Here is a 9,532-nt window from a genome sequence, read left to right as displayed (position 1 = left end):
GGAAGGGGTTGGAATGGGGGTGAGGAAGGGGTGGGAAGAGGCCGGGCGGGGTGGAGGCTCATGGACTAGACAAGCAGACTGAGGTATGAAATTCAGCATGTATGATTTTTTGCTGTGAGTAGTTGGGAAAAATGTTTGTTAAAAGTGGCAACATATTTTGTATGAATAATTACTTTAAAAGGTCCTGCCATTACAGCTATGTTGATAGACTGTTGGTGTAGATCATCATCAGTGTTACTGACCACATAAGGAATAGTTACAGGTGTTTATATTTTATTAAAACCCCTCTTCGCATTACAGTTTTTAAAAAAAATTAATACATTGACTTTTAATAGCATACTATATTACTCCTCATTTTTTTCATTTTTGACTGTACTTTTGTATCTTTGTATGAAAAGGTTTCAGTGATGCAGCCCTCGGGCCAATGTACTAATCCTCATGTGGCCCTCGTGGTGATTTGAGTTTGAGATCCCTGATGTAGTCTGACCTCCTGCATAACACAGGCCATAGAACTTCCCCCCAAATAATTCCTAGAGCATATCTTTTTGGAAAAATATCCATTCTTGATTTAAAATTGTCAGTGATGGAGAATCCACTACGGTCCATGATAAATTGTTTCAATTATTAATTACTCTCGCTGTTCAAAATGGATGCCTTATTCCCAGTCTGAATTTGTTTAGCTTAAACTTCTAGCCATTGGATTGTGTTATACCTTTCTCTGCTAGATTGAAGACCCCAATTATCAAATATTCGTTCCCCAGGTTGGTATTTATAAACTGTAAGCAAGTCACCTCTTAACCTTCTCTTTGTTAAGCTAAATAGATAGAATTTCTTGAATCTATCACTATAAGGCATATTTTCTAATTCTTTAATCGTTCTCATGACTCTTTCTTAATGCTCTCCAATTTTTCTTTCTTGAATTGTAGATATGAGAATTGGACACGATATTCCAGCAGCGTTTGCATCAGTGCCAAATAGAGGTAAAATAACCTCTCTATTCCTACTTGAGATTGTCCTGTTTATACATGTAAAGATAACATTAGCCCTTTTGACCACAGTTTCAAATTCCGAGTTCATGTTCAACTGATTATCCATGTGTCCCCCAAGTCTTTTTCAGTGTCACTGCTTCCCAGAGTAGTGTCTTCCATCATGTAAGTATGGCCTGCATTCTTTGTTCCCAGATGTATATATTTACATTTAGCTGTATTAAAATATACATTGTTTTGAAAATGCTAAATGTTAAAATGCAAAGGGCCAAGAACTGATCTATGCAGGACGTCACTACAAAACTCATCTGCTAGGTGATGATTCCTCATTTACAATTACATTTTGAGACCTATCAGCCAGTTTTTAATCCATTTAATGTGTACTATATTAATTTTATATTGTTCTAGTATTTTAATCAAAATGTCATGCAGCACGACGTCAAATGCCTTCCAGAAGTCCAGCTATCAACAGTATTGCTTTTATCAACCAAACTTGTAATTGCATCAAAAAAGGGTATCAGGTTAGTTTGACAGGATATATTTTCCGTAAACACATGTTGATGTGCATTAATTATAGTACCCTCCTTTAATTCTTTATTAATTAAGTCCAGTATTAGCCACTCCATTATCTTGCCCAGGACTGATGTCAGACTAATGGGCCTATCATTACCTAGGTCATCCCATTTTCCCTTTTTAAATATTGGCACAACATTAGCTTTCTTTCAGTCTTCTGGAACTTCCCCAGCATTCCAAGACTTATTGAAAATCAATACTGATGGCCCAGTATGCGCCTTAGCCAGTTTTTTTAAAAAGTCTTGAATGTAAGTTATTGGGACCTGCTGGTTTAAAAATGTCTGACTGTAGTAACTGCTGTCTAACATCCTCCCAAAATACTAGTGGAATGGAAAGAGTGTTATCATCATATGACATGACTACATCATCTATTTTTCCCCAAATAGAGAACAAAAAAATGTATTGAACACTTCTGCCTTTTCTGCATTATTATTGGTAATTCTACCATTTCCAACTAGTAATGAATGAATACCGTTGTTAGGAAACTTTTTGGTCCTAATATACTTAAAAACTCATTCTAATTGTTCTTAACTCTGCTGGCCATAGATTTCTCCTTGTGTCCCCTTGCTTCCCTTATCAGTTACAAGTTTTTGATTTATATTTATTACTACCAACTTCCCCTCTCCTCCATTTGTTATGTCTATATTTTAACAGGTGCCTTCACTTCCCCTCTAAACCAACTTTTTCAACCAATACACCTACTTCTTCAATTGTGGGATTGTGAATTTTTTGGGTATCTAGTAGAGTGTTCTTAAACAATTCCCAGTTTTCATTCACCTTTTTCTGTTTAAATTCTTCCTCCCAGTTGATCTGGCTCATAATGGTTTTCAGCTTTTTGAAATAGGCCCTTTTAAAGGACCAAGTACGTATATTACTGATTTGGACTTTATTCTGTTTACACATTATCAGTATGATCAAGTCATGATCACTGTACCTACAGTAGATTTAATTTTTAGTAATGTGATCAGTTTCTCTCTCTGTCTAGATGAGGTCTAATATAGAATTCCCCGCTGTTGGATGCAACAGTTTTTGAGTTAGGAAATTTTCATTTATAATATTAAGAAATTCCAAGGATGCTTTAGCACTGGCAGCATGAGACCGCCAGCTTATGTCACTCAAATTGAAGTCCCCCATAATAACACTGCTTGTTTTTTCAGCACATTATAAATAGGTACTTAAGGAGCCAGTCATCCTGTTCCCTATCATGATTTTGTAGCAGACACCAACTAATACCCTATCTTGTGCTTTATCTGTTAGTACATTGTTCCATAAGTATTCAAGATCATTTTCTTCCGAGTTGTCAGTGACTCAGAAACAAGTAATGCTATTTATTACATAGAAGCCCACTCCCCCTCCTTTGTCTATGTGATCCTCCCTAAATAGGTTGTAATAATTGATTTTAACATTCCAATCATGTAAATCAACTCACCATGTTTCACTAATACCAGCTAGATTGAATTTATGCCCATAATCCAGTTCCTCTGTTTGTTACCCATGCTCCTATCATTGGTGTATTGTCAATTAAAGAATGTCTTCTCTTCATGTCCTTTGGTTCTTTAATTAATTTTGTTCTCCACATCTCAATTTTCTGCTTTATGAGCGCTCACATCTTCCCTCTTTTTACTCAACCCTTTTGTTATTAATTTAACAGCCTCCTGACTGCTCTAGCCAGCCTGTCCCCAAGGAGATTGGTTTCCTGTCTACTGAGGTGGAGGCCACCCTGTACAACTGTACAACTCCCCTTTTCCTCTAGAAGGTGGACCAATGTTTCGCAAAACTAAAACTCTGCAGCCTACATCATTTACCTAGACAGCAGTTCACTTCCAATATCTTCTGCTTGTAGCTAATTAGTAGATATCAGACTAGACAAGAAAGCTGAAGTACAAGTAAGGCACTGTGATCTCTTAGGATATGAAAGAAAAGGGGCACAGTTGAGATTGTGGCTATTTTATGTGGGAAGTGTCACTTTAATTCTCCATTTCCTGGTTTCCTCAAATCAGCACATCAGGAATCTATCTGTACAATTTGTGAATTATAGTTGATGCTGTGAAGTTGTTCTGATGAAATTGCTGTATTTTTGAATGTCTCTGCATATGTGGACTCCACCCTTTGCGGACAAGGGCTGTGTCATGTCCTTTACAGACCAGATACAAAAGTGGATTGTTAGAATTTAAAGGCTGCTTATTCAGGTGAGACAATGCGTTAGATAGAGCTTAGGAGAACTAGTCTTCTCTTATCTTGTCTGCAGCAGGCTGGTGAAAAAGAATGAAAACACCAGCAACAGAACTAAGGAACCAGATCTTGGTAGGGGAATATATAAACTCAAGAGACTCTGGGCAACATGGATTGGAAATTTTGCGCAGGAGAGGGGAAGAAATTATCAGGTTTTCATAGCCGGGGTTCCTGTTTAACTTCGGCCCAAGCACAGTGAGGGAAAGCTAGCTGACCTAGGGAGAGGCTCCATGTTTCTGAAAGTAGACATGATCTGCAGGGGAAGGATTCTGTACATTCCAGAGGGCTGTGCCCAAACCTAAAGAACTCTCCAGAGTGGTGAGGAAACTGAGGCAAGGAAATATGTGTAGGCATGTTTGTTATTTTGTCTAGATCTTTGTATCTCTTACGCTGTTAAGTGAAAAGCAGTGGTGTTTGAGAATCCTATGCAAAGGCTGTCTGTGTATCTGTTTGCTTTCACTATTGCCATGCCCCTGAAGAGTAACCTGTAAAACCAAAGTATTCACCAAAGGTGGAGTTTTGGAAAGGGGTGTGCATAAACTACGCAGGAGACTGAGGGGTCAGCAGTAATCCCAGGGGTTGGGCAGTTGGATCTTGGGGAAGGGCCGGATTAATTTTTTGTGGGCCCAGTGCCAAACATATTTGTGGACCCCCATGGGGAAAGGTGCAGGGGGGTGGGATGGTATGGTCAGTCTCCAGAGTGAAGGGTGGGCTGGGGGCATTGAGGCACAGTGCGGAGAGAGCAGCCCCGCTCTGCGAGCAGGAGGGCACTGTTTACAAACCTGCAGCTGCCAGATGCACAGTGGCCTGCCCAGCCCTGTGCTGCCAGCATGCCCCTTCCCCTTGAGGGCAGGCCCGCACCACATTGCCCCCCTGCCTAGTGCCCCTCCCTTATGCCCAGCGCCTCCTCGCCCAGAGACCTCCACCACAGATCTCTACGCCTCGCCCCCACCCCCCCAGAGACCTCCCCCGCAGGCCTCCCACCACAACTGCACAGCACTCTGCATACCACACCGCTCGCCCAGCACCCCCTGTCCATAGACCTCCCCACTGCCCACCACCTTCCTCACAGTCCCACCATCATAGCTGCATAAGACCCCATATTCCTGAGGGGATTCTGCACCAAAAAATTAAAAATTCTGTGCACAATATTTTAAAATTCTGCAAATAATATTTGTCAATAAATAAATGTGGAGGCTCCACCACGGCAGTTGGGAGCACAGGCTACTGGTTGCATGGAGGTGGGAGATTACTCTGCAGCCTCCCCCCACCCCACCCCGGGGCAGGGACTCGGCAGTGAGGCTGCACCCAACCCTGACACAGTGCAGGGGCCAGGCCTGCCCCAGAAATACCCTGAGGCCCTGCCCCCCTGTGCCAGGTGCACCAGGTGTGGGTGAGCAGGCTCAGTCCAGCAGCAGGATCCAAGTGCAGAGGCACTTTGTGTGGGGGGATCCAGGTGGGGGTAAGAGAGTTCTCTGTGGGGCAATCTGGGTGCACAGAAGCTCATTGAGGGTTCCAGGTGCAGGGACAATGGGACTCGCAGGGGATCCAGTTGAAGGTGGTTGGCGCTCAGTGGGGAGGGTGTCTGGGGGGCTCATTAGGGTGGTACAGATGCAGGAGAGATGGGTCTTGTCAGAGTGAGGGTTCGATGGGCCTGCTTAACAGGAGCCCCAGCTTCTGCCAAGGGGATGCCGCATGCTGGGCTCCAGTTTCCCTCCGCCCGCACTGCCCCCATCCCATGCCCCTTCCCCACCACTCCTCTCCTCCCCAGGCGTGGGGGACAGGGGGGAAACCGCCCCCCAGCATGAGTCAGCGGAGCAGAGTGGGTTGGGGCCGGGTCGCTCCACTTCCTGCTGCCAGGTGATTGCAGGGTGGGCCCGACCCCACACTCACGGGGCAGCGGGAAGTGGAGTGACCTGGCCCCAACTGCTCTGCTCTACTCCCCTGGCTCCCAGCCTTGAGTTTGGGGGACAGGGGGCAATCACCCCCAAGCACTCACCAGCAGCACAGCTGGGAGCTGGCGGAGTGGAGCGGGTTGGGGCCAGATCGCTCCACTTCCCGCCGCCCCGTGAGCTCTGAGACGTAGTTCAGGGGAACGGGTGGAGTGGGGGCAGGGCAGGGGCAGAGCAGGGGTGGGAAGAGATGAGGCAGGGGCAGGGTCAGCTTTCCTGGCTGGTTCAGCTGGCTGGGGGATCGGGCTGGCTGGGGCTGCTTCTGACTCTGGGCCCGGCGCAATGGTAAAGCCGGCACAATGGTAAATGCCCTGGGGTATCAGCTGTCAGAAAGGGGAGCTAGATAGAGGATCTGGCCCAGAAGAGTGTGCTAGGGACCCCCTGCCAGGGGCAGTGTCTTGTGTCTGGACTCTGTTCAGACTCTGGAGGTTTAAAGCACACAGGGGACTCATCATTTGGATCCCCTCAGGGTAGTGTAGGGACTGTCCAAGAGGGGGAGCTTGACTAGATCTGTAACACCTATGATGTTTTTACTGTTATATTCTCATGTTCTCAAAGGGCACAAGGAGCACAAGGTAGTGTCTAGCACTTGCAGTCTTAATTGCATGTTAACAAAGGATTTTGCCTGTGTGTGCTAAGTTCTGTCCTTACCTAAGGTGGGAGGGGCCAGTGCTTTCTGAGCAACATGATTTAAGTTCCATTTTTTGTGCCACAGCAAGGTTTTGAACGTTATGGTGTGCAGCAGAGATGGCTGACATGTCCTTGTACAAAGGCTTCTGCTGTCCCCCTCAACTTTAAATAGAATTGTGGGTTGCAAATCTCTGACCCAAATAAGTTATGATCCCTGAAGAAACCCAATCTCTAGATTTTATCTTATTTCACTGCTGATTGAGACCCATAGTCTGGTTAACAGGGATTGTTCAGCACAGAAATCTAGGTTTAACTGCCATTTCTATTTTGCTATTCACCTTTAGCAATTGCACAGAAACTAGCATAAGATAGAGGGGGTCAACAGCAATTTAATTAAACAGAGGAACAACTGACCTTCAGTGACGGGACTCAGTTTGGGAGCTTCAAACAAGACTTTTCAGGAGTTATTTGGGCTAGATTCTCATTTGTGTTAAGGCCCCATTACACTGGCAAGTATAACAGGGTCTTAGTGTGAATGAGAATAGGGCCCAATTGAATGCCAAAGCAGCTGGACCAATTTTTATCTATAACATAAAAAAGAAATCAGTCTTAGAATGGACCCAAATGTGGAAAATTTCAGTCTAGAAAGAGAGATTTTTAGACTTTTATTTTTTCCCTGCCTTTATTAACTCCCACTTAGGTGATACTATCATGAAATAGATCCTAGGGCAGAATCAACTCTTATTTCCCAGCAGATTCTCTGTGGGGGTTATTCCCTTAGGAAAGTTTGTCTCAAGTGTAAAATCCAGTTGGTACCTAAATTTCCAGCAAGGCAAATGGCTATCACACAGTGAGAAAAGGATCCTCTGGGCTCCAATTAACTGTTTTAACCTAAACCCAGTGGCTCTCAAACCAAGTCTGGGTATGAGTACTGGATCTTCAAGTTTTTCAGATTGGTTCTCTCGCCTCCCAGTCTTTACCAGAAGGTTAATTTATTAAATCCTTCTGTTGAGCAGTATTTACTTATATGAGTGGTTCCACTGTGGTCATAAGACTACTCATAGAAGTAAAGGATGGCAAAATCTAACCCTTAATTATGAGTAAGGCTACAATTTTTATCACGGAGGTCACAGAAATAATGGAATCTGTGACTTCCAGAGACCTCTGTGACTTCAGCCCGCAGTGGCTGGGAGCTGCAAGGTCCCCCCGCCACCTGTGGTGGCCAGGAGCTGCAGGGTACAGCTCCCAAGGGCTGCGAGGGGACCCTGCATCTCCAAGTTCCGGGCAGCGGGGGACTCTGGAACTCTAAGCTCCATGAATTTTTCTTTATTGCCCATGACTTGTCCATGACTTTTACTAAATATATGCATGAAAATATCTTAGCCTTAATTATGAGCCTTTAGGCTAGGTCTGTCTGTGGCACCTATGCTCACCTTCCCATTCCGTTGTGCACAGTAATATACAATGGAACTTGCACTGCTCCAAATCTCAGACACTCAGTCAGGAGAGATTAATTGATGAACTCAACATTGACTAGAAAACATGACCATTAATCTTATCTAGAGAGGTTCCTAATTTTTTATCGATAATTCATTTTCCTGATGCTGAGTAGCAATGATGCCAACACAGAGCACTTAAAAATAAGAATCAAGCCCTGAAAAATTATGCAACTGGTTTAAAAATGGCAATATTTTAAAAAGTAATAAATACTGAGTTCTCTTTTCTTGTCTTTTGGTTTCTGAGCCTTTAGCACAGAGGTGGGCAAACTATGGGCCATATCCGGCCCGCAGGACCGTCCTGCCCGGCCTGTGAGCTCCCAGCCGGGGACACTAGCCCCTGGCCCCTCCCTCGCTGTCCCTCCTCCGTAGCCACGCGGGCTGTGCGGCTTGTGCCCGCCGACCTCCCAGGCTTTCCAATAAGCCTGTCCTGCCGCTCTGAGCGGCATGATAAGGAGGCGGGGGGAGGGGGAGTGAATAAGGGAGAGGAGCTCCCGGGGAGTAGTCAGGGGGCAGTTGGATGGGGCGGAGGTTTGGGGGTGGGCGGTCAGGAGACAAGGAGCAGGAGGGGTTGGATGGGGGAGGGGTCCTGGGGGTCAGTTAGGGGACAAGGAGTGGGGCGGGGGGTTCGATGGGGTGGGGGGCCTCTCAGGGGGCGGGGGTGTGGATAGGGGTCGGGGCAGTCAGGGGACAGGGAGCGGGGGAGTTGGATGGGGGTAGTGTCCTGGGGGTCCCGGGAGGGGGAGGACAGGGAGAAGGGGGGGTTGGATAGGGGGTGGGGTCCTGGGGGAGTAATTAGGGATGGGGGTCCCGGGAGGGGGAGGTCAGGGGACAAGGAGTGGGGTGGGGATTTGGATGGGTCGGGGGGTCTGTCAGGGGGGGTTGGGGTGTGGATAGGGGTCGGGGCGCTCAGGGGACAAAGAGCAGGGGGGATTGTATGGGTCAGGGGTTCTGAGGGGGGCAGTCAAGGGGTGGGAAGTGGGAGGGGGCAGATAGGTGGCAGGGGCCAGGCTGTTGGGGGTGGCACAGCCTTCCCTACCCAGCCCTCCATACCATTTTGCAACCCCAATGTGACCCTTGGGCCAAAAAGTTTGCCCACCCCTGCTTTAACACACTAAGGTCATGCTTTCAAGATTTTCTCTACCACACCCAGAGAGCTAGAAATATACTTTATTGTTTAAATTTCTCACGTTATCACTTGACCTCAAGAACTGGGGCTTTAAGAAAAACGCCACATTTAGTGAAACACGATAAAATTGTGAAAGTTGGCAACATTAAGCTAGACTGCTTTTCCTTCTGCCCCCACAACTCCTTTTTCTAGCCACAGGTACAGAAACTTTACTGTTTTCTGGCTGTGTCCTAAGCAGAAGTATCCTTGGACAGAAGAGAAAAATACTATCTGTGGAAAATCTTTGTTATACTCTACACATGTCCTGCACCCCAGACACGGACCGAAGAGGAGAGAAAGAAATGCCAAGGTCATTTGATAAACCAAAACATCAGGCTCCTGTTACTATATCCTGATGAATATTGCAAGGAAGGCAGCCACAGAGAAGAGCTGTGGCACTCTGCTAAATAACACAGTACCCTGCATCCTACAGGAGAACAAAGAGTTCTATAAATGCAGAAAAAAAACATAATCTTGACAAGGAAGACATGGTAA

The sequence above is a fragment of the Dermochelys coriacea genome, chromosome 1 (assembly GCF_009764565.3).
Source record: "Dermochelys coriacea isolate rDerCor1 chromosome 1, rDerCor1.pri.v4, whole genome shotgun sequence".
Taxonomy (NCBI): Eukaryota; Metazoa; Chordata; order Testudines; family Dermochelyidae; genus Dermochelys; species Dermochelys coriacea.
Note: the sequence above shows the minus strand (reverse complement) of the source record.